Source organism: Camelus dromedarius, chromosome 3 (assembly GCF_036321535.1).
Source record: "Camelus dromedarius isolate mCamDro1 chromosome 3, mCamDro1.pat, whole genome shotgun sequence".
Taxonomy (NCBI): Eukaryota; Metazoa; Chordata; class Mammalia; order Artiodactyla; family Camelidae; genus Camelus; species Camelus dromedarius.
Window position 1 is genome coordinate 20,884,271 of NC_087438.1, and position 27,931 is coordinate 20,912,201.

The 27,931-nt window shown below is 34.8% G+C and overlaps 1 pseudogene; it reads right to left on the bottom strand.

The window, feature by feature from the left end:
• Positions 1 to 764: 764 nt before the first annotated feature.
• Positions 765 to 27,929, bottom strand: LOC105093627 (large ribosomal subunit protein eL8-like; annotated as a pseudogene).
• Positions 27,930 to 27,931: the final 2 nt, after the last annotated feature.

Below are 27,931 nucleotides of genomic sequence, written 5' to 3' on the forward strand. Positions count from 1 at the left end.
GAACCTGTTGGATTTTTTTGAGGTCTATTTCTTATCATTAAATATAAATTTCTTAAAAACCTGGATATCTAATTTATCTACATTCAACTTTTCTCTTTTCTAGAGGCACAGGGTAATGGGAGTGTGAAAGAGAACAGTGACAAGGAGATTTTGGGGATTAATGTTTCCCATGTTTCACTTTTAGGGGCAAAATACACCTCGCATAAAGGACAGTCAAAGATCTACTATAAATGGGACTCAAAATATCATCTGAGTAAATGCACAATCAGCAGAGTGCCTGAAGCACAAATTACAAGGACAGGGAAGCACCTTTGGTAAAGATGCTGATAGAGACCTTTTAATGGTTCTACAGAAAAACAAGGTGACATTGGTTTTATTGAAAGGAAATATATTAGCCTCTAGTATTTTTAAAATTACAGGATTAGAGGCAAGAGTCTATTACATCTCTTCATATTGAATGACTGTTGAGAAATAAGTACTTTCTTGAAATGATATTGAAAAGCACAGTGCTAGCTTTTGTAAAGAATATATGAGAAAGATAATAGTGAGAAGGGTACAATTCTCGATCTAAAATAAAGAACCAGGGAGGTGAATATCCAAGATAGCATATACACAAAAGTTAGAAATCAGTGGATTATTTTAACATCTATAAACCAAACCTGTTAATGGAAATACTCTACATTAGCTTTTTTTTTTTCCCCCTCAGTCAACAATGGCTGAAGGATAATTTTTATTTACTGTACAGAAAACTCAATAGTATACCCTTAGCCCAGTTTGGTGGCCAGTTCTTTGGCCTTTGCCTTTTCCATCTTGGCAATGAGAGCCCCTGATGCTGGCCCCAGGACATTGCCCCCCAAGTAAGGGTGGATCTCATCATATCTGTTGTAATTGGTCCTGAGAGCTTCCACCAGATTAGCCAGAGCTCCTTTGTCTTTTAGGTTAACTAGTGTGAAGGCGAGGGTGGTACAGATCTTCCTGTGGACTAGACGCCCCCACCTGGCTTTCCACTTGATGATGCAGGCAGGCAGGAAGACAACCGGCTTAATAGGATCCACATTATGTGCAATAACAACCAGTTGTGCCTTCTTGTTCCCCACCAAGGTGGTGGCACTATTAGCCCCTGCTAGGGAGACAGCTGGCCTCTTGGTGGGAACATCCCCTTGGCTGGCAGCCTTCTTCTCAGGCTACGCCAACAATCTCTGCTTCTCCTCTTGCTTTGTCTCTGGTCTGCACTTGTGGGCCAGCTTAAGCAGCTGTGTAGCTGTTTGGAGTCCAAGGTCTGGTTAACCAGGTGAACTGCTTAATTGCAAAAGGCACTTTTAACTGCTCATAGAGGATAGCCCTTTGCAGCTGCAGGCAAAGTAGCTGGGCCATTTGACAAAGTGGGTGAAGTACCTTTTGGGCTGTATGTCCTGCCAATGACAAAATTCCTGGGCCTTTTCTCAAATAGGGGATTTACCACCTTCTTGGCTTCCTGCTTCTTCATGACAGCAGGGACTAAGGCTACAATAACAACAACTCTATCAAGTAAATGCCATTATTTTCCACTGTTAACAGAAGGAAAATAATATAAAATCACATAACTGATATTTAATCAGACCAGGATTTGGACACAAAATGACAGCCACCAGAGATTTTCATTTCAGTTGTGATATAAAGAGTCATGTAAATTATACACAGGAAACTATAAACCATTGATGAAGGAAATTAAAGAAGACTTTAAAAAATGGAAAGATATCCTATGCTTTTGGATTGGAAGAATCAATATTGTTAAAATGGTCACACTGCCCAAGGCAATCTACAGATTTAATGCAATCCCTATCAAATTACCTAGGACATATTTCACAGAACTAGAACAAATCATAATAAAATTTATATGGAACCATCAAAGACCTAGAATTGCCAAAGCATTACTGAAGAGAAAGAAAGAGGCTAGAGGAATAACTCTCCTAGACTTTAGACAATACTATAGAGCTACAGTCATCAAGACAGCATGGTATTGGTACCAAAACAGACATATAGACCAATGGAACAGAATAGAGAGTCCAGAAATGAACCCACAAACTTTTGGTCAACTAATCTTTGACAAAGGAGGCAAGAATATACAATGGAATAAAGACAGTCTCTTCAGCAAATGGTGTTGGGAAAACTGGACAGCAGCATGTAAATCAGTGAAGCTAGAACATGCCCTTACACCATACACAAAAATCAACTCAAAATGGATCAAAGACCTAAATATAAGACAAGATACAATTAACCTCCTTGAAGAAAATATAGGCAAAACATTATCTGACATACATCTCAAAAATGTTCTAGAACAGTCTACTCAAGCAATAGAAATAAAAGCAAGAATAAACAAATGGGACCTAATGAAACTTACAAGCTTCTGCACAGCAAGGAAACCATAAGTAAAACAAAAAGACAACCTACGGAATGGGAAAAAATTTTTGCAAATGAAACCGACAAAGGCTTGATCTCCAGAATACATAAGCTCATACGACTTAATAAGAAATAACCAAAAACCCAATTCAAAAATGGGCAAAAGACCTAAACAAGCAATTCTCCAAGGAAGAAATACAAATGATCAATAGGCACATGAAAAAATGCTCAATATCACTAAGTATCAGAGAAATGCAAATCAAAACTACAATGAGGTATCACCTCACACCAGTCAGAATGGACATCATTCAAAAATCCACAAACAACAAATGCTGGAGAGGCTGTGGAGAAAGGGGAACCCTCCTAGACTGCTGGTGGGAATGCAGTTTGGTGCAGCCACTGTGGAAAACAGTATGGAGATTCCTCAAAAGACTAGGAATAGACTTACCATATGACCCAGTAATCCTGCCCCTGGGCATATATCCAGAAGGAACCCTACTTCAAAATGACACCTGCACCCCAATGTTCATAGCAGCACTATTTACAATAGCCAAGACATGGAGACAGCCTAAATGTCCATCAATGGATGACTGGATAAAGAAGAAGAGGTATATTTATACAATGGAATACTACTCAGCCATAAAAACCGACAACATAACGCCATTTGCAGCAACATGGTTGCTCCTGGAGAATGTCATTCTAAGTGAAGTAAGCCAGAAAGAGAAAGAAAAATACCATATGAGATTGCTCATATGTGGAATCTAAAAAAAAAAAACAAAAACAAAAAACAAACAAACAAAGCATAAACACAAAACAAAAACAGACTCATAGACATAGAATACAAACTTGTGGTCGCCAAGGGGGCGGAGGGTGGGAAGGGATAGATGGGATTTCAAAATGTAGAATAGATAAACAAGATTATACTGTATAGCAAAGGGAAATATACATAAGATCTTACGGTAGCTCACAGAGAAAAAAATGTGACAATGAATATATATATGTTCATGTATAATTGAAAAATTGTACTCTACACTGGAATTTGATACAACATTGTAAAATGATAATAAATCAATAAAAAATGTTAAAAAAGAGTCCTGTATGGTAAATTTTAAAAAATAGATTCTCTTATAGTCAATGAAAAGGAATGAGAATACTCAATGTTCTTTTTGAGACACTGTGCCTGATATTCATAATACACACCCATATCATTAAGGGATAATCTCTAGTTATTCATGGATATCTAGAAACTTTGGAAAACCCAGACCAATGGTACAGCTTATAAAAAGAAAGAAGGGAAAAAAGAGGGAGAAAAAGAGGAAGGGTAGAGGCCAAACCATTTAAAATGCTCTATAGCTTTTAGTCTGGAGAATTCTTACTCATTCTCTTTGACCAAATTAAAACATCTCCTACCTCAAAAGTTTTTCATCACCAATGCATTCTTTCTTCTTCATTCCCATGAGCTACCACAATATTTTGTTCAAATTACTGTAGTAGTACATACATTCTTGCACAATGTTAGTTATATAATAAACTGTGCTATTTAAAATTATTACACATCAGATATTATGAAATGTAGAGTTAGACTTTTTTATGACCCGACAGTGTCATGGATTTATGACTAACTTAAGTAAGTTTCTGTTTACTTGCTTGATGATAGATTTCGAGATGTTATTCAACTAACAACAGGGCAGTATGATTAAAAAGAATATTTATAGGATGGAAAATCAGTTTACCGTCTGACAATGAGATAAATATGATTAAGACAAATCCAAGCATCAAAAGCATATGATATATTATTTTGTTTACATGCTGCACTTAAGCATTCATAAAACAATTTTACCATAACAAAATAGAAAATAAAAATACCAGTTGTAAGCCAACAGGAAACCCAACCTATCTTCCTCATTTTTTAGCCCTAAGTAAACATCTTGGCATGGAAAAAAAATTGTATCTTGTCATATTTACACAAAGTGTTCAAATAAAATGTAACAGCTGTTACTACAGTGTGAAAAGGCTGCTGGAGCAACAGAAATCTTAGATACGTTACTTTGCAAATAGTGATACTAAAACAGCAGAGCTCATTAACAACTGATGCCCACTTATATAAGAAGTTGTTCAATTGCTCATAGCTGCTGATGAAATATGAGACTGCTGTATCTTCAAAATCTGTGCATTTCTTCCATGAGACCTATTGTAAAGATGTCTTCTACATTTTTTGCAGTAAAGATGCTAAAATTAGTGGGTGTACAATGAAAGTAGAAATACAGTTGAAAATCCAAAAGCTTTTGTTTTCTTGAAAAACAATTAAATGGCACCACTGTCAAATTTATACACCTAAGGCTAAGTACTCAGGTGATGTTGTAAAGCAGCAAGTAGAGAAAATAAAAAAATAAAACAAAATACAGATGAAAACAACAGCCTTAAATCTGTTTGGGAACGTATTTAGAAGGCCTCTTTTACAAGTGTATATAAAGCTTCAACTTGTCATATTGCTTAAATGATGCTGCATCTCACCATGTCCAAATCCCTAAGTTAAAGAGAAGATAAAACTTAACCTTAGACTCTCACCATTAAAGAGGAAAGAAAAAAAAACTTGCTTCTCCCTTGACCTTAGCTGAAAATGAAAATCTAAATAATATTTCAAGAGTGCATTACAGTGTCTACAACAGGAATCTGACAGATGACAGTGAGGAAACTGCTGTTCTTTGTTATAACACTAAGCGTTCAATATTTAACTATTAAAATGTTTAAAAGTTAAGCTGTAATAACAAAAGTTTGTTAAAATTTCATATCTATTCTTAGAAACAGAATTTTTATGAGAGTGATGATTGCCCTCACTCTCAGATTTTGTCAAGACACAAGATTTGGATAATAAATGCAGAAGAAATAAGAGGAAACAGAAATAAAGCCAAATGCAACCTTTTCAAAGAACACAGCCCCCTGTTTTTGACAGTGTAGAGAACTGAATTAGCTTTTTAAACAGTGTTTTACATTTTCGTATGTAACCTGGAAGTTGAACAACTCCTTTTGACATATCCAAAATGCAAATTTACTTCTATCACCCACTGCCCCTTTAAAATATACTTAGCAAGGTAATTGTCTGGGCTTTCCTGCTCATTCTTAGATAAAATTTGTTCTAGGTATACTTTAAATTGCTACTCACAAACACTATTCAGTAATTAGAATGTTTGGTCCAAGATACTCATCACTACTCAGAATTTGGACTTATCAGTATATTTTTAAGACTTTTTATTAACACCAGCATGTTTCAGGCTGGATGCTCTGAAGATTGAAGATGGGTATAGCTGGTTTTTCTATGTATTCATCTAAATTTTTCTCGTAAACAATTCTTTTCCCTGCCTTCTTTTCTAGATGATGTTTTCAAGGTAAGGACAGTTCTTACTTGAATCATCATTCAGCTCTGGGTGCCTGACATATTTTGCAAGTGTTTCTTTTCTTAGTTTTTCTAAGGTTCCCTGCAGACCACCTTTCCCCTGCCTTACTTTGACTGCTATTCTAAGTAGTCCTTTGCCAGAACTCTGAATATGCACCTGCAGCTTCTTGCTGCTTTGTTCCCTCCGTGACTCCAGGTGGCGCTATTAGACAGAAATCAGGACAGCTTGCTTTCTCCACAGTTTACAACAGCTAGGAAGAGAATCCTACAAGCATTCATCCACTGTTAGGCTATATCCAGTGAGTGTATGTAGATCAACCCCCAAATAGCATCACTCTTCAAGGAGTTATTAATTCTTTTTTCTTTGCAACAGTTCCAAGGTGGGAGTCATATCCTAGTCCACCCTCCCTCCCAAATGAAGGCGTAAAGTGTTAAGCATTCCATAGATCCCTGTACGGGTCTGCACCCTACATGAATGTTTAAGCAGAGAGAGGGAGAAGCAGGGGGAAAGAATATCACATCATATTTTTACTCAAAAATATTTTCCTCCTAATATCTTCTCCCCCAAAACCCTTTCTCCTTTCTTTCTCTCATCTCTTACATACTTGAGGTGAGAGGATCCAAAACAGTAAAATCAACTGGTTTTAATTACTTTACATTTTCTTTGTAGATTCTTCAAATGGTGATTCATCTTTGGAATGTCATATCTACTGCGTATTAGACTCAAAGTTAAGCTATTATACTTAAAAAAAACTTTATTATGTAATAGTGAAATGACACTGGCTTCAGAAGGCATCTTGGATCTTAATTATATCCAGATGCATTTATAAGAAGCATCTGAGCAAGAAACCATCAGGAGATTAAAGGAAGCATGAAAGAATCAGGCCATAGACCAGAAGAGACAATCAGTTTCAGTTTAGGATCCTAGAACACATTTTCTGTTGAATGAGGGCAATGCTGAGATATAAAATAGATTCCTGCAGGATTTGTTCTCTTATTTGCTGATTTGTTCATTCATTCATCAATTCATAAAAATAAACATGAATATCTTGTCTGTAACAAGCAAAATGCAGTGAGCTGAAATGGTGGGTAAGAATATCAAATATTAGTCATATTTTACAGAACTAGTCTTTCAATGATGCCAAATTATTTAATCATAAACTTAATTAAATAAACACAAACATGAAACTAGTAATTATTGTATCACTTATACAACTAAAAAACCAAAAATTACTAAAGAAATTTAAATTACATAAAAATATTGAGAAATTAGACAATAAATGAATGTAATGTGGCAGATAATGTTTTACTGAAATTAAATAAACTCTTTAAATATAAGAACAGTGTTGCCACACCAGCATGGATTTTTTGAGTTCAGTATAGTTACTCTAGTTTCAGGTATGTGATGATGCCATTCTGGAATCAATTTTGGTTTAGTTATTCAAACTGCTGTATAATTTGAGCATGCCATGAGGTCCCATGGCCTTGGCTTAGCAAGAATATTTTATTTTTCCTTGACCTCCATTCTTTTCTCATTAATCTGAAATCATTAAAAAGTAAAATGATTTGTTCACTCAACGAATCATAAAGTAAATCCACCTACTGAATTCATTCTATAATGTTGCCATTATAGTTACAATTAACTATGTAGCTCTAAGGTAACCACTGAAATAATGCAAACTATACTACATTGTTTAACTTAATTTAAAATTGAAGTAAATGCAGCCACTTAAAAATTTCTTACAGTAACCACCAAGAAAAAGGAGGAGAGAGAGGAGGAACAGTGGGAAAAGGAGGAGAAATATGGGGGACCTTCAGGAATATATGGCTCCCAGGGAGACACTGATTTAGATCATGTGTTCCTGTATACAGTAAAGTACAAAGTTTAAAGTTAGTTTATAAAACAGTATTTAATTTTATATTAGCCTATATATATATATATCCCCTTAAAACTTTTTTTATTATTTTTAATTACTTTATATATATATATATAAATATTTGTGGCATGCAAGTAAGTTACGAAGTATGAAAGAGTACTTGAGAACCTGAAGACAATTTAAGAACTGCAACCTTACTATAACAAACTCTAACTCTCTCCATCTGATACTTTCCTCATTCAGGATTGCAAATCCCTGCTGGCCTCCTTCCCAGTCAAGAGGTAATAACATCTTGAATTTTAAACAAATCATCCACTTTGCCTTTTTATTTATATTTTATGACATGTTTATCTTTAAACAATATATTGTTTCATTTTACTAATTTTTCATTTTTAAATGGTATTATAATCTATACAAGTATTCTATATTTTATTTTCACTTATTTACTTGTTGCTGGCTCACTTTCATTCTTCTACCTTTTTCTTCTCATGTAGTTTAAAGGTAATCAATTTATATTTATTTCTTGAAATGTCAACATCGATCAGAAACTAAATCTATTGTTGCTTTTATTGCCCCCAGAGATTCTCATTCAGGGTGACTGTGTGTGTGTCTGTGTGTGAGATATTTGATTGTGAGTCCATTATATAGCACTTCATAATTTGTGGAAACCTGGGGCCTAAGTTAATGATGCTGTCTCTCAGAGAGAACGTTCATTTCCTTCTGCTGCGATCAAGGGTGTGCTACTAACGTGGAACTATCCCATGGCCATTGTCTTCTCTCATGATGGTACTGACACCTATTCATATTCCCACCCTACAGAGAACCCTACCATTTCCATAAGCTTAGTACTATTTTTGGCCACTGAGAGCCTTCTAGAGTGTGCTGCAAGCCCCCAAATCCATAAGATTTATGTTTATGCAGAATTTAGTTATTTCATAGTAAGCTTCAAGAAGTATCTTTGCAGGAAATGTGCTAGAAGCAGGTACCATAACTGGCTGTTCAAATTATACCTGATTTTTTTTTATCATGGATATATAAAATGGAATTTGTTTAAGAAATCAAGAGTTTTCATAAAACAAAGGATAGAGAACAAAGAATCATTGGATTTTAATAAATTGCTTGTTCACAGTTGGTGATATTTATTTCAAAATGCATTACAAAAGTATACATCAATCAAGTAAAATATACATACACACTGTTTTAATATAATCACACAAATATTTCTTCACATTATTGAGTTTCTCTGTGGACAGCCTTTCTCTGTGTGTGTGTGTGTGTGTGCGCGCGCGCGTTGAAACGGAGTGGTAGTCAATGAAAAGCTTCTTATTTTAGTTTTGAAGTTCTTTGGTCTAGTCGTGTAATTTGCATAGCAAGAGATCATCAGCTTCTCACTGGGGGTATCACATGTACTTGAATTAGTTCACATTGGAAGATTCCAGTTACCAAAATTACGGTATTTTCTAGTCAACTATCTCTCCTCTACTTCTTATGTTCAAGGTAATTCATAGTGAAGTTATTAACAATAGAACTGTTTGACAGAGATGGATACCTATGTTTGACCAATCTAACCTCTTAGCATATTTCTCAGAATGTATAATTAGGACAAGCTTCATACAGACTGGTCATGGAATGAAAAGACCTAGGTCATGAGGGTTAAATGGTGGCTAGCTTCTGTTGACCACGAAGATAAGGGAACAGAAAAGACTAGTCTAGAGAGAGAAAGACTAAAGCAGCAGAAGAGAAAGGTCAGAAGTAAAAGATGGAACTGTGATTCTTAAGTGCTTCTTATTGCATGGTTCCAATCCCTTCTTTAGGACCTTCTATCCTTGTGTTCCATGAGATGCCACTATGCCCTTAAAAAAAAATATATGTATATATACATATGTGTATATATATATATATACACATATGTGTGTGTATATATATATATATATATACACATACATATATACATTTACTGTCTTGCCTTTTCTTTCTTGAATTTATTCTGTTATTTGCAACCAAAGAGCCAAATTAATTTTAACCTAAGCTTTGGATAAAAGCACAGAAAAGAAAAGTTCCCTATTAGCAAGATTATTATGCTTATCAGATCAACTATGCAACTCTGACAAGTTACTTAACCTGTCCTATATAAAATGCAAGCAAGATATTCCTAGCTTTTGTATCAATTAAGTGAAGTAACACATAAAGAATGCTTAGAACAGTGCCTTCACATGGTAAATAGTACGTGTGTTGACTTGTTTGTATTACCACCATTTTGTAAGTTTTAAATGTGTCATTTCCATGTTGTATGCCGCATTTAATGCAACAGGAAGCAATACCACCCATTCTGGAGTGAGTTAACGGTGCTTCTTTAATGAAGGAAAGGAAGATAAAGGAGAAAAATGTAAATAATTACTCATAAATCAGTGTTTTATCTAACAGATGAAAAAAAACTATTTTAAAAAAGTTTAAAAGTAAAACTTAAAAAAAATGTTTGCCACATTTTAGGTTGCTGTTTCTAATATGGACCACATTGTCATTCTGAAAATAAACTAAATAACTCTCAAGAGTTATAATGATGAAAAGTAAAAATCCTTAAATATGTCACAATTTCTCTCCATGGTTTTATGTTCAACAAACCTGCTGCTTTAGCATAAAAAGACATTTGAAATGAGAATAGTTTACTACTAATGAAACATGGAGTCACGGTCACAGTAATGTCTGGCCTGCAGTGAGGTACTTCCTTTAGATTCTTAGGCTTCTCTTGAAGAACGGATGTGTTCAGCTTTAAATAATAAACTAAACTGGTCTCTCTTCTGTCAGAGCATTGGCCAGGTGGCCAGAAAGATAATGTGACAACTGTAAGGAGGAATTTCCTTTTCCTTCATAACTTATGAATTCTTTCATTGCTCTTCAAATGCTGGCAAGCAAAGCAAGAATGTTCTTGTGAGAGGATGGAAGGAAAAGCACATTCCAATTAAGGAGAGCAAATTCATCAGTGAACACAGCTATATATTTCTAAAACTAAACCAAAGTATTGCCTCTTCTCTTCTTTTTTGAAAAGGCTAAATTATATATAACTTAAATCTATCTACCTATCTATCTACCTACCTACCTACCTACCTATCTATCCCCTGAATAAACATTGTGAGCAATGTATCTAGGGACCCTCTAAGCTGTCAAGCAGAAAATGGAAAACTGTATGATGTCTATCACAATTTGAGTAAAATTTAAAATTACTGGGAAAACTATCAAAGTATGTTAAATAGATTCATGTGATATGTTATGCTAACTTATTTTTCCTGCAAAGGAATTTACTTGGGATTTTATAAAATTGGCATCAATCACTATACACAGTGCTGCTGGTAGACTGGTTGTCAAACTAGTAATCTTTCTTTAGTGGAGGCTCGCGAGATATTCCTCCTCTGCCAAATTTACTGGCTGAAAATCAAGTGTTGTATGTGGTCATAGGTGCTCAATTTGCACCCAGTCTGTTTGGACTATGAGACAGTAAGGAGGGTACCCCCCAGAAGATGGGCATCATATTAGTTTGTGTGTGTGTGTGTGTGTGTGTGTGTGTGTGTGTGTGTGGCTGGTATAGCAGATACAACAGAGTGACTTAAAACAAGACACATTTAGTAACTTAGAGCTCACTAGATCAGAAGTCTGACATAGGTTTCCCCTGGCAAAATCAAGAGCTTGGTAGGACTGAGTTCTTTTCTATGAATTCTGGGGGGAAATCTGTTTCCTTGTCTCTTCCAGTTTCTAGAGGTTTCCCTTGGATCAAGACCCCCTTTCTCCAAATTCAAAAGGGCAGATTGAATCCCCCTCACACTGCGTCATTAAAATCTCCCCTTCTGCATTTTTAGTCCACTTTTAAGTGGTAACATTGGGCACATCTTGATAATCTAGAATAATCTCTTTATGTTAAGGTCAGCTGCTTAGCAAATTTATTTCCACTTGCAACTTAATTACCTTTTGCCATGTAACAGAATATATTCACACGTTCCTAGGTTTAGGATGTGGATACCCTGGGGTGAGGAAATGCATTATTCTGCCTCCCACAGGGATGATAGGTACTTTCTCTGTTGAACTGCTCAATGCTAATTTTCATAGTAAAGATTAATAACCAGATGTCTGCATTTGATACAGTTGTATAATCATGGATATGAAATAGAAACTTTATTTGATATTCATGTAAGAGACTGGTTACTGTCAATAGAAAGATAGAATAATTATTGGAAAGGCTACCTGTTTCATTTCAAAGTGAAATGAGTAACAAACTGTGGATGCAATTTACTCTACTTACTGAAAATCAAAATAATGAATGTCATATGGAGTGTTCATTATTCCTTTGATAAACTCAGTTTGGCGATTTTATAAACAACCAAGCAAACTGTGAATATGACAACATGATAAAACTAAATAGGGTTGTTAAAAGACACACAGGCAAAATAACTAGAAGGGAAAATAAGACTATATACAATGCTGAATAAAGCTAACAAAACAAATCAGTTGCTAATTTTAGATTAAAAATCAACATCATCTTCTTTACCTTGACAAATCATATATCTGGCCAAGCAATGCATAAATTAAGCATAGCACACATGAAACATAACACTTCATTTTTAGAATTTACATTTTTTAGAATAATTATTTCAATTTAGGTAGTATTGTGCTAAAAATAACAAAAAAATGAACATTTGTAGTAATCTTTTATAACTGCACTTCTGGTCTTCCTGACATAGAGTAAAGCACAAGCATTTACTATGTGTGAGAAACAAAGATTTTACATATTCTAATTCATGAAGCCTGCAAAGAACTAACATGAGGAAATCAGTATTATCCCCACTTCATAGATTTAGAAACTGAAGCCCTGAGAGATTAAATAATTTGCTTAGTGATATCTTGGCAGTTAAGAAGTAGCTGACATTTCTAACGTATACTTCTTGGCTCCACAACCAAAGTGGTGCTCTCCTGCCTTCTGACTTGGGTGACATGCAAGTATCTTTCCTCTTATACGTAAGAAGCCTAACAGTTTGAACTGTTGAATTTTCAACAGTTATCCCATATATTATATATAAAGAGAGAGGGAGGATTCATTTTACATACTATTAGGTGGTTTACATATCTTGTTCCCAGAGAGGACTTATATATAATACATGAATATAATGTATAATATATAATATATGTGTTAGTCATCCAACTACTACATTTCAACCTCAAAATACAGACTTTATGCTGTCCAAATGTACAGCACTGTAAAAAGAAAACCCCAATAATCAGAAACAGCAATTTAATAGAGTCAGTCAGGAGACCAAAAGGAGTAGTTCCCATGTCCTGTGACAACAGCAGGGCCCAAGAAGAAGAAAGTCCTTTCTGGCAAGGACTCAGTCAATAAAAAGCCAGGAACTCTTTGTTTACTCGAGCCCTCCCCAACCCCCAATTTCCTGTTTCTCTCTATGAAAGCATTCTCCTTCCATTGCCATTCGGGGAATCATACATGATTTGCTGTAGTTGCATAGTGAAACTGCAATTCTCTGCTGATCCTGAATAAACTCACCTTTCCTGCAGAAGTATCTGACAGTCTATTCGTCTCAGATCAACATTTCTGTGGTCCATACAGGGCCCAGGGAAGACCCCCAAATGCTCCGGGGCTGGTGAGCAAATAGGTATGATACTCACAATTGAGTCTGCCGCTGCTCACTGCTTTTCTCACTGACCCTGGAGTTTGAAGGAGCAGCTCTTTCTCCTGGATCCAAGCTCACACCCTCTTTGCATTTGAAGCTCTCCAGGCTTTATTAAGAATCTATTTTAAGGTTCTGTCTTTCTGGTTAAGGCCTTCCTTGCTCTGCATGTGAGTACTTGGTTTGGTACTTTGGTCTGACTTTGACATCAGATTGTTTCAATCAAATCTGGCTGAAAATGCCTTTGGCCTATTCCTTTAAGAACAGGGGCTGCTTCACTAAAATTGTTCCAGTTGTCCAGCCTTTGGCCTATTCCTATGGAATAGAGGTTACTGTATAGAAATTGGCTGAAAAGCCTTTGGCATGGCTCTTTTCAGAGCAAGCTGTTTCCTTAGAATTGGCTGGGATTAGCTTGCAAGCTGTTTGAGTTATAAGCTGTTTGAGCTATTTGAAAAGTGTTCTTTAACTCTAGAGAAAAACCTCTCAGAAATGGGATTCCGATTATGTAAATATTTTGAGGGTGCCCTCCACTGCAGGGACTCTGGTTGGTTTTATGTTTAAAAATAGTGCTCCTTCCTCATGTGCCTTTCTAAATAAAATGGGCTAACCTGACCAAAAGCAACTTAGACTATCAATAGTCATTATGGGGAACTTCTGAAATCCCCAAACTTAATATCCCTAAAATTGAATAGGAATGTTTGTTGTAATTGATATTTCGAGACTTCTAAATGTTATCAGAAACCTAAAATCGCCTCCTTACTAAAGAAGATTTTAAGAGTGAGAAATCTTATGTGAGAAAAACAAATGATTAAAGAAAGGTAAAAGGGCTCCTGAAGTCTCAGGCTCTTCCCTGGCTTCTTGGTCTTTGGGCTTAGCCTCTGGCATCATCTTGTCTCTCTCGTTTGGGCTCCTTGTGGCCAGTCTCTACCTCTGATGCCATCTTCCTTCCTTCCTTCTTGCCACCTATGCCTCCTCTATACCCTCAAATCCCCCATGCTAATCTCTCACCAAAGTTCTATTTTTCTCTAAAACTCTCCCTACTCCCTTTCCCTCTGAACTTGTAGGGAACTTTCCCTTTAAAAGTAAGTCTTCTGAGAATCCAGAGACTAAGCCTAATTTCCTATATTCCCTGCACTGAAGCTGAACCGTGAGCCATAGTCAAAGATTTTCCCAAAGTAACCAAAGAGCCTCACATATTTGCTGACAAATTTAATACAGCCACTCAAACTTAATCTGGTTTCTCTGACTTACATAAGCTAGTTCATATGCTTGTCAGTGAAGGCCAGGCCCAGGACTGGATGAAAATCATTAACTGGGAAAATCTTGAGAAGTCTCTAGAATTATAACTGGGAGACCAGCCCACTGACTTATTATATGATCAGGCTTGGGCAATCTCTAAGTGATTTCATTGAGCAATTCCTAGGGATTTTCTAAAACCTGTTGATTGGAACAAAATTCAGGCTTGCACACAAAAATCTGATGAGCCTGTTCATGATTATTACAATCAACTTCAGATTGCTTTTAAAGGGAAGTCTGGTTTTCCTTCAGGGGTTAATCCTACCCAGGGAGCTTCTAAGTCTATATTTATTAATGGGCTGAACCAGGACCTTTCCTTTATAGTAAAAAGTACCAGGATGGAATGGGAAACTATATCCACTCCAGATTATGGCAAACCAAATCTCTCACACTCTAGATGAATCACCTCAAAAAAGGGCCACCGAAATTCTTAATCTTCAACTCCAGTAAATGAGGCTTCTAAATGGAACCAAAACCCTCCTTGTTTATGCTCTTCTTGCAAAGAGCCAGAACATTAGAAAAGAGACTGTTACACATTTAAGTACTTTAGGTGCCTTCAGCCCTCTAATCAGTCCTTCCAACATCCTCTCAATTCTTAATGAAGGGGTTCCAAGAAACTACAGGGGCTCTTCCCAATCCTTCCTTTTAATTGGCTCAGAGAAACATGTCTCTAGATTGGGACTGAATGTCTTTCACTCCTAACTGACAATGAAGCTACATTCTAGGAGCTCAACCCACTACTAAAAAATAGTCCCTTCCTTGAAGTACTAAAATAGTTCAAATAGTAGGGATCTCTGATGAACCTCAAGAGGTTCTAATCTCTGATTCTATTTCCTTTTGTTTAGGTGCTTTGAGAGATTCACATCCTTCTCCTTAGTTCCTCTGCTTCTAACCATTTGTTAGTCCAAGACTTCTTACAGAAGTGTCATGTGGAATTTTCTTTCTTGTGAAAAGGGGTAAGTAATTCTAGAATTTGACAGTAGCCATCAAAGTAACCAACTGGTGAATTAAATGACCTTACGATGTCTCTTATTTGCTCCATCTCTGATTGCATTAGAGCAGATTCTGGAAACACTCATCATTTGTCCCTACTGAATCAGCTACCATCTTCTTTATGGACAAAGTCTCCAATTGATATTGGTAAAATTCATAGTGCATTTCAACAACCTCTTCTCAGAATTAATCAATACCCTAAAAGAAGCCCTTCAAGGCATAAAGTCCATAATAGAATATTACAAGGCACAAGGCCTCATTATCCCTTGTACTAACCCCTGTAACACTTCCATTTTGCTGGTGAGAAAACCTAAAGGCTGAGGGTAGAGGTTTGCTCAAGGTCTCTGAGCAATGAACAGGACTGTTATTCTTTGACACCTTATCATTCCTAACCCTCATATATTACTAAGATCCATTCCCACTGGAAGCAAATTCTTCATTGTAATTGATTTATGCAGTGACTTTTTTAGTATTAAAGGTGATGAAGCTAGTCAATATCTATTTGCCATCACTTGGGGAGAAAAACAATTCACCTGGACAGTAATGCCTCAGGATCTTACTGAGTGTCCTTTTTAAAATGTCTTGCAAATCCTGAAGACTGATCTGGATGATATAAAGTTCCCTAGAGGTTCTACTTTGATATTATATGCGGAATTTGCTTCTTTGCTCTCCCTCTTCATAGGAAGACAGTATCCACTTGCTAAAGCTTTTAGTCTTAAAGGGACATAAGGTTGCCAAAGAAAAATTGCAGTTAGTCCAAATCCACATTTGGCATTGAGGGCATCTGATATCAAAACAAGGGCTACACCCAGATCCAGAATGACTTCATGGTGTCTTAAGTTTTCCAAAGCCCCAAACTAAGCTCTAAGTGAGAGATTTTCTTGAGCTAGCTGGCTGTTGCTGAACTTGGATTCCATATTTCTATTATGGACAAACTTCTGTACATTTTACTAAACAATAATAACTCTTACCCTATTTTATGGAAAGAACCAGACAATATGGCTTTCAAGGACTTAAAGGAGAGTTTTATGAACCCACCTGCCCATGAGCATCTCAACGATCAGATTACCTTTTTCCCCTTTTTGTATATGAAGAAGAAGGGAATGCCCTTGGGGTTCTCACTCAAAAACACAAGGACCACCAATAACCCACTGGGTATTATAGCCAGCAGTTGGACCCGGTGTTATGGGGATATCTCTCTTGCTTTAGAGCCATTTTGACCACTGCTCTTTTGGTTAAGACTACCAAGGAAATCATTGTGGGATCCCCTTTAACCACTTTTGTACCGCATGTAGCAGAAGATCTTCTGAATCCTCACCACACTCATGATTTTTCAGTAAGCTGTCTCACCTCCTATGAAGTCCTTTTATTAACCACTCCTCATATAACTTTTTTATGTTGTAGCAACACTAACCCTGCTACTCTTCTCCCCTCCATCACTGACAAAGTCTCTCAGGCTGCTCCAAGCTAATGGGTCACCCTCTGACTCCTTGTGATGGTCTGCAGGAAGCTTCTCTGGGGATTGCTGACTTCTTATGGTTCACTGATGGTTCTTGTCTAAAAGATGAAAATGACAAACACTGTACTGGATGTGCTACTGCAACTCCCTTTGATGTTACTGAGGCAGCATCTTTGCCTATGTCTACCTCAGCCAGACAGGCTAAGTTACGTGCTTCTACATGGGCTTGCACTTCATGACCAAGATGAAACAACCAAAGATTATACTGTTAGTAGATAAGCTTTCAGAATAGCTCATGTTTTTAGAATGTTGAAGTAATGTGGCTTCCTTACTTCTGACAGAAATAAAATTAAAAGTGGTGCCTATGTTTCAGAATTACTAGATGCAATGCTTTTACCTGCCACTTCAGCTATTATCAAGATTCCAGGGCATTCTAAACTTGACTCTCTGGCAGCTACGGGGAATCACCTTGCTGATATTTCCACAAGGGATGTTATCCTTAAAGGAACCAACAACAACCAAACCTCTGTCATGATCCAAAGAGATGTTTCCCCAAATGATAACTTAGAAAAACTGGCTAGAGAAGCTCAAAATTGGCCTCAGAAAAAACAAGGTTGGAAATTCAACAATTGTTGGTTTGATAAAAAGATTAAGCTCTGGTTTGGACCAAAAAAACAACTCAGTCCTCCCAGAGACTCTAAAATCCCCACTCCTCACCACTGTGCACGCATTAAACTACTGGTTTACTGACAAAATAATGGCATGAGTAAAAGGATATTGGTGTGGAAACATTAACAAGGCCACAGAAAAGTGTCTATCTCACTTGTCCCACTAGTCTGGAGTATAACTCAAGGAAGTCTGTGTATACTGTTCCTAACATTTTAAATTGCTTAATGGGCTATTTGAGGTCTGGCAAATGGATTTCATACAACTCCCTCCATCTCATAAATATAAATATGTTTTAGTCATGGTCTGTTTTCATATTGGACTGAAGCCTTCCCTTGTATACAGGCTATTGCCTCTTCTGTGGATGAAGTTCTATTAGAACTTCCCTACATGGGAACTCCTCTTGAACTTCATAGTGATCAAGGAACCCATTTTACTGACCAGGTACTTTAACAAGTGTACTGGAAAAGACATCTCCAGAAGAACTCTCTTCAACCCCACTGGAGAGTCCCCTATCAGCTACTGCTAACCAATCTCTGTGTCACAAAACTTCAAGCAGTAGACTCTTGGATTCAAGCAACACACTCAAAGAAAGCACCAGACCCTGCCTAGACCTGAAAATCATCTAGTGACCTGAAAGTAAGGATTTCCCAGAACTGAAGCAGATGTTACTTGATAAAACAGCTTTCTCAAGATATCTGGCCCAGGCCTATTGGAAGCTTATTGTCAAACCTTTGATAATGACACTACATTTCAGATAATCTCCAATGTCTATGATCTCCATAACACATGGGCTTTAGACAAAAAGTGACTGAACATTCATCCTCCTACCCTTCCTTTGTTAATCAGTATGTGACCTCAGTAGGATTCCAATCTGTGCATCTTCCCTCTGACATCAGACACTATGCCCAAAAAAGATTCAGGAAGGCACTGAGGGACTAAAAGCTGCCAAGACTAAAACCTGACTCTTGATCAGCAATGCATTCAGAGAAAGATCTTGATCAAAAGGGGGAAAGATAAGAAAAAAATTAATAAACAGAAACCATAATTAAATACAGTTGGGAGAGCAGAAGAGGGGGCTCTTGAGTCCTGCGAAGACAGCAGAGGCCACCAAGAAGGACTTTTCTTCTCTCCTAGCAAGGACTCAGCCAATGAAAAGCTATACACTTTCTGTTTACTACAGCCCTCCCAAATTCATTTCCTCTTCTATAAAAATTTTCTACTTTTATTGCCATGTAAGCAAACCCGTTTGTTACTGGAAAAATTCATTTCCTTATAATTTTCTAGGGTGGAGGTTTCAGCTGTAAGAGGCCATCCATTGTTTTCTGGCCTATGGCCTCCATAGCACGGAAGTTGGCTTCCTCAAGGTCAACATAAGGGTATCTTTCTAATGTTTCACTTTCCTTTAAATAGCCCATTTCACTAAGCCAGGTCCATCCATGAAAAGCTTCCTCTTGATTAAATCAAAATTAACTGATTGGTGATCGAACCACAGGGATGGCATTTCATCATATACAAAGGTTCACTTTTCAAGAGTAGGAGCTTACATAGGGTACACATACTGGGGGGGGGGGGCAGAAAACTTGAGATGTCTTAGAATTCTGTACACCACAAATCATTTTCCCAAATTTGATACAAACATTATAAGCTTCCTTTTCTCTAGGTGATCAGATTAGGAATTGCTTTAACTCCTAAGGATAAGCAATATAGTGGATGTTATTTTAATACCCAGGTACATGGTTTTTATACACATTTCAAATGTAACATGCTAAAGTGTACTTAATCTATTTGAATATAGTCTCTTTTAACTATGCTGATGTTTTTCACACTTGAATTTCTGCATTCCTAATCTACACCAAACTGTTGTTTGAAAACTTGAATATGAAAAATAAATACTTACATTTACTTAAAAATTATTTGTGGTAAATATATTAATGCTGCACTTTTTATACTATCTTAATATATTCTAATATACTTAGTTTAATAAAAGATTGAGACTTTATTCTGTTTAAAAGCAAATAAACTGATTTATATTAATGAAAAATAGACACAACAGCTTAAGTAAAATATAAAACTTCTAAGAATTTAAGGAATTGAAAGATTCTTACTGTATCGAGGATGTTCATGCTATACAGAAGGTAGCTAAACTAGCTTGGGTGCCCTAAAATAGCATAAAAATCTAATCACTCTTTCGGGAGTCTCTGAAAGTGAGAAACTTAGGGTCAGTCTAGCATGAAAAATAATACAAGGAAAATACTGTCATCTTGATACTTTTGTTTTCTAGTCCACAAAAATATTTCCCCATGGTGAATAAATTCTTTCTCTGAGTTTTAATCTTATACTCACTTTCTAGATGCCAGTGGGAGATTCTATACTGCAAGAAATATTTTCCAGCTTCATGGCAGGAACCAAAACAATATTAGCTGAAATGTGGAATTATCTCCCCCATTGGGACTGGGAGGCCAAGCAGGGGAAAGCCTTATTTATTACAGTATCTCCTGTGATAGTGGTTAGAATTTGGTGTGTCTCATAACAAATTTCACCTGGTGGCAATCTACTGTGATAACATATGGCCACAGCAGATGCTCAGCTACAACCTGACCTGGAACTGAAAGTTCACTGTGAAGACAAGCAACGTTAGCACTCCTCTATATAGAAGGTAATTTGACTAAAAATATATCTAATTATTATTCGTAGAGGATAATCATGAGCTTTTTGAATATACATGTTGTATTGAAAAACAAAGTTTAAATGATTTACACTGTTCACATAAGGTAATTGATTTCTATGAAACACAATTAATTCTCACGTTTAATTATGTTTATAACCTAGTTCTCTAATATTCAGAATATTATTTCTCAAGAAACAATGTAATAAATAGTGTTTATAATCTCAAGCTAGTCTGCTCTTCTCAGTCAATGGATAATTTAAAACAACACAAGTTAATGACAAACAATATAAATACATAATAATGGTTATTCTAGCATAGTTTATTGCTATAAAATAAAACAAATTACTAGTAACTTACTAGGTATAGTCAAGTTAATGAGATTATTATAAGAACTTTTGGTTACTCTTTTGGCTTCTAAATATAAATGATACTAAGTTTTATTAAATATTATTTCACTTCAGGTCATACATTTTGCATTCCTTATAAGGTATATCCAGCACTGTTCATAATGCACAGAAGCTTCAACTTTGATTAGGATACAATTCTATCTCCCAAGTAAAATACAAAGACGTTCTGATTTATTGCATCTAGCATAGTCCTGTTACATAATATGCATTCCTTCAGATTATCTATTGTCATAGGTTCTTGAGATCATTAATCATCTGTGCTGTCTGAATGCCCTTATTATGGGTTATTTCCTGCCATGTTTAAAATTTTGTGTGTGAGCTCTTTGCAACTGTTTTTGTTGTTGCTGCTGTTGTTTTTCTCTTGTTTTCTCCTTGTATTAGGATTCTCCCATTTCAGTTACCTGTTGTTGAGTAACCAGTTATGTTCCTCATGAATTATTGGTCTAAAAGAACAAATTATTTTTTGTTCTGGTCTTGTGGGTTGGCAACTTTCAAATAGATGGTTCTTGCCTGACATTACTTATGTCATGTTGTTGTGGTCCGATGGTAATGGATATTCAGACTTCACAGTTCCAAGAGACATGGTTTTCAAATTTTCCAAGTTCCAGGAAACATTTTTTGTTCTGGCTACAAATTGACACTCACAGTCCTTCTTTGAAACTGTGAGGTAGGTTTATTTTTCCCCACATGGATAATTACTTCCTCCAAAATGGTTTAGTGAAAATATCTTTTCTCTCACTGAACTGTTGTTATATTTTTTTTTCAGAAATTGAATATACGAGTATGAAGGGGTCATCTATTTCTTAATTCACTATTCAGTTGCATTAATCTATATGTCTATTCTCATCAGGTATACCGTATTATCAGTTGTAGCTTACATCAGGTGATTGAATCAGGCAGTGTGAGCCCTGAAAACTGTTTTTTTTCCCCCAAACAGAATTTTACTCTTCTAGATCCATTACATTTCCATAGAAATTTTAGAATCAGTTTGTCAATTTTTATAAAAAAGGACATTGTATTTGATTGGGATTATTTCAAACTATACAACACTATGTGATATCTTAGTAATACAGAGTCATCAAATGTGTGAATATTGTATGTCTCTTCATTAATTAAGGTTTTCTTTATTTTAGCTATTTAAAAATTGTGTTTGATTTTTTATTGAAACTAGAAATAAATTGATTGCTTAAGAATTTTACATTCTTAATGCTATTGTAAAAAATATATTTTTTAAGTTATATTTTCCATTTGTTTTTAATAGAATGTAATTAAATTTTATATACTAGCCTTGTACCTACAACCTTGTTAAATTTATTTATTATATCTATAGGCATTTTTTAGATTAATCATTCTCTATGTCACCTACAAAAAATGTATTATTCATTACTTTCTAATCCGCGTACCTTCATTTTCTATTTCTGGCCTTCTTGCATTGTCTGGGGCCTCTAATATAATACTATTTAGAAAACATGAAAGAGAACATTCTTACCTTGTTTCAGTTTTAAGTGTTCAGTCCAATATTCAGTTCTAGTTATTAGAATAATAGTTGTAGTTTTTTCTTAGACATTATTTATTATATCCAGGAAATTCTTTTAATTCTTTTGCAGAAATTTGTTCTCACAGATTGGTACTAAGTTTCATCAAAGGATTTCAAATTCTATTAGATAATCATTTTTTTTTGTTTATTTTAATTTGTAAATGTGGTAAATTGCATTGATTGTTCTTCAAATGTAAAACCAAGTTGCATTTCTAGGATAAGACAAATATGGTATATACTGCATTTTATACACTGCACTGTTACTTATTTGCTATGTGGGAATATTTTAAGAATATATATTAATCCTGAAATAATAATAATAATTTATCATTTATTATTAATTACTCATAAATTAAATTAATATATAAGGATAATGTATTAATCATTGCTATATAAGGATATATATTTTCCTCACTAACTGTTCAGTCTAAATAGGGATTTTAAATTTTAATTGATGTGTCTGAAGATCTGATTTTTAATTGATATTCTCTATTGTTTGTATATTTTATTGACATCTGCTTTTATCTTGTCCATATCATTTATTATAATCTTCCTTTATTCTAATATATTGATTTTTTGGTATATATAGTTTTCTCTCAGACTGTACATCCCAAAATTGAGGTAAGTTATATTTTCATTATCATTCTACTTCTCTTGTTATTTTATATTAGAATGGTTTCTTAGTTGTGTACATTAGAATAGTTTCTTAGTTTCCAAACATTTGAATTTTTTAAAGATAGCTTTGTTTTTTTTATTGCTAATGTAATTTATCTGAGGCCAGAGAATGCATTTGTATGGGTCTATAATTTTAAATTAATTGAGGTAAGTCTAGCATATGGTTTATCATGGTGACTGTTTCATGTGTACTTAAAAAATATGTATATTGCACATTTTAGATGTAGTGTTGTATCAAGGAAATTAGGTTAAGTTGGTTGATAATATATGTACAAATCTTCTGTATTCTTTTTGATATTTTCAAAAAAATTCTTAAAACTAGAATAGTTTTAGATTTATAGAAAAATTTTAAAGAAAATACAAAAAGTTTCTTTGTACCCAGCACTGAGTTTCTCCTGTTATTATTAACATCTTCCATTACTATGGTCCATTTATTGCAATTAATGAACCAATAGTGACATACTGCTATTCATTAAAATACATAGCTTATTACAAATTCCTTAGTTTTTACCTAGTGACTTTTTTTCTTTTCCAGGATCCCATCCAAGATACCACATTACATTTAATTGTGATTTTTCCTTAGGCTCCTTTCACTTGTGACAATTTTGCAGATTGTCCTTGTTTTTGTTGATCTGGACAGTTTTTAGGAGGACTGTTCAGATACAGTTGTGTCATTTCTTTGACAGTTTTTTCATGATAGACTAGGGTTATGTGTTTAGGGAGGAAGACCACAAAGGTAAAGTACTATTTTCATCACATCATGATAAGTGCACATACTATCAACATGGATTATCTCTATTTGTGTTGACCTTGATAACATGGCTGAGGTAGAGTTTGCCAAATTTCTCCACTCTGACATTTCTCTTTCTTCCTCACTTCCTGTACTGTCCTCTTCAAAAGGAGGTTACTATGCCAGTCCACACTTAAGAAGTGGGGAGATTTATGTACAATCTCCTTGAAGGCAGAATATATATATATACATAAGTTATTTGAACTTTTCACACATGAGATTATTTTATTCTCACACATTTATTTATATATTTAAATCATTTATCCATATCAGTATGGACTCATAAATATTTTTATTTGAGGTCATTACGCAATTTTGCTTTATTTTATGCTCAAGATGTTGGGAGTTCTTTCAGCTGCATCAACTGTGAATCTTTGCCATATTCCCATAAATGTGTGTGGGTGGGTGAGTCAATTTTTTAAAATAATATATTCCATTTTCATCTTTTATATTTTGTATATTATGGGTACTAATACTAAATCAGCCATTTCTCCAAGGAGTCTTGGCTCCTTTTATTGGAGAATGGTATTAGGAATCAAGATTTGGGTGTTGGGAATACTTGTTGCTACTGCAGTCTTTGCTTCTTGAATGATGAAAAAGTGTGGAAATATATGCTTGTATACTACTCTGTATTTTCACTTATCTACATATACTTCTGTAAGTAACCATCTGTATCTACATTAAGCTAAGCATAAATTCATTCTGATGTTTCCAACTAGAATTCATTACTCCACCGCTCATATTAGCCTCTTGCTCCTGCTTATCTGTAAATTTCCATTCTAAGAGAGAAAATCTTAGCTCCCAGCATATGCCATTAATTTACACAATATTTTCAGTCCGGTGTACATGAATGGAGTATCAATATTGTTAACCTTCACCCTCAAGGAAAGCAACTTCATCAGTTAGTATACATTGCTTATGTGCAGTTTACTTGCCTTTGGACTTACAGACTCCAATTCTTTTCAAAGTTACTTAGGTCAGCACTATTTTCCTCACCCTATTCAAGACAGTTGTTACATATATTTGTAATGCAGTTAGATTAATTTGTCACTTTTTACATTTCTGGTGTCCCCAACTTCTACGATTTTTTAAAAATTTACATACATTAAGGTTTATCCATGGTGTTATAAAGTTCTTTAGTTCTGCCAAATGCATAATGTTATGGATCCACAATTGTAGTACCATACAAACTAGATTCACTGCTCTGAAAATCCCAGGTATTTCATCTATTCATCTTTCTCTATCTCCCCACCAAACCCAGGTCACCAAAATCTTTTTACCTTCATTGTAGTTTTGCCTTTCCTAGAATCTAAAATTGGAATCTAGGTCCATTCTCCTACTGAATGACATCTTGGTTTCCTGCAATTTTGGAGATTATGAATAAAGGTGCTCTAAATGCTCAAAAGTTTTTCTTCTGTATATATATCAAATTAGTTGGATAAATATCTATGAGCATGATTGCTAGATCACACATAAGCCTATGTTTAGCTTTGTAAGAAACTGTCAAACTGTCTTCCAAATTAACATCATTTTGCATTCCCATCAGCGATGAATGATGATCTCATTGCTCTGCATTCTCAACGGCAATTGGTAGTGTCAGCTTTTTGGACTTTAGGTGTTGTAATAGGTAAGTGTCTTGTTAGGTTTTCAGTCTACTAATTCTATCTATTAGTGAAAGAGGACTGCTTACATTTTAAATATAATTATAGGTTGAGATATGTCTAATTGACAGTTTTGCTTCCAATATAATTTGAACTCCATTATTAGGTATATACATATTTGGGATTGTTATTTATTTTTGAAAAATTGACTCTTTCATTATAATAAGATATCCCTCTTTATAACTAGATATATTTGTCCAAAGTCTATTTTCTGGCATTAATTTACCTATAATTCATAATAGCATGTTATTTTTCTTCATTTTAAACTGTATTATTAAAACATGCATTTTGTTATCAGCATGCATTTGACTCTTGCTTTTCTCATTATGGCGATCTCTATTTTTTCGGTGATTAGTCGATTTATAATAACTGGAATTGACGATATAACTTTATTCTACTTGCTTCTTATTTTTTTGTCTCAGTTTTCTCTTTTCCTCCTTACCTGTTTTTATTGGATTAAGTAATTTTATCTTTCTACTTTATTGATTTTTTTAGCATTATTTTAAAAAGTTGCTGTGGGGATTACAATATGCTTCTTATTCGTTTCACAATCTAGCATCAGTAAATATTATTATACTTCAGGTATTATGTAAATCTTATAACATCATCTCCTTTTACCTCTCTCCTACACCTTTTTAATTTATCATACATGTTGGTCCTACTTCTGTTATACATCTTAAAATTCATTGTTACTATTTTTCCTTTAAGCAGTCATCCTTTTCAACAAAAATATAAAGAGAAAAATTTTTTATGTTTACTTACATAGTCACCATTTCTACTCTTTGTTAATCTATGTGGCAGTGTGTTTCAGTTTGTCACAGCTGAAAGAAATTTATGACTTTGCTTATCATAACTTCTTTTAAGTGTATCTAGTGATACAGGTCTCCTGGTAGTGAATTTCTCAGCACTGGTTTATCTCAACTATTTATTTTCCTCCATTTTTGAGAGATATTTTCAATGATTATAGAATTCCAGGTTGAATTTTTAAACATCTCTTTTAGTATTTTAATACCCCATTTAATTGTCTGCAGAATGGATTGTTTCAGAAGAGAAATAAATGGTATTTCTTATGCTCTCCCTTACTCACCTGTGTTTAACATGCATTTTTTCTTTGATGATTTTAATCTCTTTTAATATACTTTTGATATTCATCAATTTGACTATGATGTCCCCAGGTATGGGTTCCTTTGATTTGTACCCTGGTAGGCACTTGGCAAGCTTCTTGAATCCACTGATATTTTCATATTCATATTTTCAGCTCTTATTTCCTCAAATATTTATTTTTGCTCTAGATTTCAAAGATTGCAACTACAGAAATGCAAGTTTCCTTGATACCAATGATACTTTTCTGGTTGCGTCTTTTTTAGCTTTTTTGCCTCTGTTTTCTTTAATTTGGATAGTTTTTTTGATCTGCCTTCAAGTCTACTGATCTTTAGTGTCTAGCCTACAATTAAGCCCATTCAGTCAATTTTTCATTTCAGATATTGACTTTTCTAATCAAATTTGTATTTAATTTGTTTTTATGGTTTTAATTTCTCTGCTAAAATTCCCTGTATCTCCTCTCATTATGTTCATTTTTTTCTTACTCTCTTTAACATGCTTATAAAATGTTTAAAATCCTTTGACACTAATTTCAACAACTTTGCATCTCTACTTGTTTTCCTGTTGACTATTTTTTTCCGTAATATGGGTCATTATTCTGCTTCTTTGCAATTCTAGTAATTTTTTTGTTGTATGCTGGACATTGTAAATGCTGTAATGTTGAGAAAGAATTTTATTGTCTTTTAAGGTTTTTTTGAGAGGGTCAGGTAGCTGATTTAATTTAATTGCTTTATCTTTTGGATATTTGTTCTTAGCCTAGTTAGGGTAGGACTATAAGACCTCTCATTAGAGTTACCTTAATCCTTAGGCATGGCCTTTCAGGAGGTTAACCAAATGTCTGTGGTGTTCAAATATGCTTCCTGACTGCCTGTTTGGAATTTTTACATATCCCAGTACACTGTGCAGTTTTCACTGTTTCAAGGTAATTTTTCTGTCAATCTCATGGAGACTCACACTGAATATTCACCGTATATTACATGATCAAAATTTAGAGACTCCTATACAAATTTGGGGATCTTCTTCTCTATTCAACACCCCACCACACAAATTTCAGCAAACTTTGCTAAGTGCCTCCAGGCAAAGTGTAAGATCTCAGTAGTTACTTCCCTTTTCATCTATATAGAATAATGCTGCTTATGTCCAATATCTGTAAAATATACAAATATATATACCAAAGAACTATATATATCAAACAGAAATCTCATGGTGACAATTTGAGACAAATTTTGTGATTTTGTGATTTCTATTTGGGAAAACTGAGTTTTAGAAAATTTAAGTATCTTACCCAAGGCTGTAAAATCATCACTGGAGGAGAGTTAAGCGCCCCAGTGGGTCTATTGCCCAAGCTAGCCATTA